At 31.0% G+C, this 2045-nt stretch overlaps 1 long non-coding RNA gene across 2 annotated transcripts in view; it reads left to right on the forward strand.

Annotated features, from left to right (window-relative positions):
- Positions 1 to 1476: 1476 nt before the first annotated feature.
- Positions 1477 to 2045, forward strand: part of LOC133636272 (uncharacterized) — a 280725-nt gene continuing 280156 nt past the window's right edge. For both annotated transcript variants that reach the window (XR_009822204.1, XR_009822203.1), the window contains exon 1: positions 1477 to 1745. This is a non-coding gene — a long non-coding RNA (uncharacterized LOC133636272). The remainder of the gene's footprint in view (positions 1746 to 2045) is intronic.

Below are 2045 nucleotides of genomic sequence, written 5' to 3' on the forward strand. Positions count from 1 at the left end.
GTCACACTGCAAAAAGTCAGTGTTCAAAAACAAGAAAAAAAAATACAAAAGTTAGGGGCATTTTACTTGAACTAAGCAAAATTATCTGCCAATAGAACAAGAAAATTTAGCTTGTCAAGATTTTCCAAAACAAGTAAAATTAGCTAACCTGAATGAACCCAAAAATACCTTAAAATAAGTATTTTCTCACTGATAACAAGTGCACTTTTCTTAAAAGGAAAAACAAATATGAGACCTTTTTTCTCAATATGTTGAAAAATATTCTTAAATTAAGTAAATGCTCGTGCCATTATCTTGACATAATGATATGCGCTCGGCGTTACATTTCTTGCTTTTTCCCATCGATAAAATGACATCATCGCGCCATATATATATACAGTATATATATATTTACAGCCCGGCCCCCGACCAAATTTATTTTTATAGTAATTTTGAAGAATTTATCTGAATGTGCATGAACTATTTTTGTTCAAAATTGTTGGAAATGTCACACTGCAAAAAGTCAGTGTTCAAAAACAAGAAAAAGAAAATACAAAAGTTAGGGGCATTTTACTTGAACTAAGCAAAATTATCTGCCAATAGAACAAAAAAATTTAGCTTGTCAAGATTTTCCAAAACAAGTAAAATTAGCTAACCTGAATGAACCCAAAAATACCTTAAAATAAGTATTTTCTCACTGATAACAAGTGCACTTTTCTTAAAAGGAAAAACAAATATGAGACCTTTTTTCTCAATATGTTGAAAAATATTCTTAAATTAAGTAAATGCTCGTGCCATTATCTTGACATAATGATATGCGCTCGGTATTACATTTCTTGCATTTTCCCATCGATAAAATGACATCATCGCGCCATATATATATATATATATATATATATATATATATATATATATATATATATATATATATATATATATATATATATATATTTGTTTTTTATATATATATATATATATATATATATATATATATATATATATATATATATATATATATATATATATATATATATATATATATATATATATATATATACAGCCTTATTATCTTGACATAATGACATGCGCTCGGCATCATGATTTTTTTTTTCATGCTTGAAGTAAGAAATGATTACTTTAAAAAAGTAGTTTTATACTTGTGAGTATTGCTGACACAGCTTTGCAACAGTTGATATTCTAGTTTCAAGCATGTTTTACTCAATATAGGTCATCAAATCTCAGCTACAAGCTGTAATATCTTTCTGAGATCATTTAGGACCAAAACACTTAAAACAAATAAAACACTAACATAAAATCTGCTTAGTGAGAAAAATTATCTTATCAGACAGAAAATAAGCAAATATCACCTTTATTTGAGATATTTAATCTTACTTAGATTTCAGTTTTTGCAGTGAAAGTACTATTGTAACAAAACGTGGTTTAAATAAGTAAGAAAATGAACTAGATTAAAACAGGCCTGATCCAGGAAGAGGAAGTGGGGGAAGGAGATAAACGTGACACACCCTTACCTTCCTGGGAAAAGCACACCTTAGGGTATACAGGTGGACTTAAATGTTGCCCTAAATGTGGGATATGGATGTTAATTCCTGGTGGGTTTACCTGTGAAGAAAGTGGAGGGGAAGGGGATACTTTTTAGTTGGACCTGCGGACGGAACTTTTGACGACAAAGACGACAAACTGCAGTAATCAACTGCTTTCAGCTTGGCGGCCATTTTGACCTTTCACCTTTCTTCTTACAAACACAGGTATGGCCTATTTTCCTTGCTCACATGCAAAACAGGCACTTTTTTGCAGCACGTTCATAAAAATATCTGAGCTTCCCGGTGGTATAGACCACGCCTTCTTAACCTTTTTGACCCTTGAGCGTAACGTTTCCACTACAGAGGTTCCCTCTCAAATATTAACACTGAATGAGTCATCTCACCCTTGATTTGAATCGTACTCACTCTACTTTTACAGTTTACAACCTTGTCAAGTGATATGAAATTATTGTTTAGCACATCAAACTTAGTCTTAGGTCAGGCTGATTAGAAAAATAAGTACTA

Source organism: Entelurus aequoreus, linkage group LG20 (genome assembly GCF_033978785.1).
Source record: "Entelurus aequoreus isolate RoL-2023_Sb linkage group LG20, RoL_Eaeq_v1.1, whole genome shotgun sequence".
NCBI classification, from domain to species: domain Eukaryota; kingdom Metazoa; phylum Chordata; class Actinopteri; order Syngnathiformes; family Syngnathidae; genus Entelurus; species Entelurus aequoreus.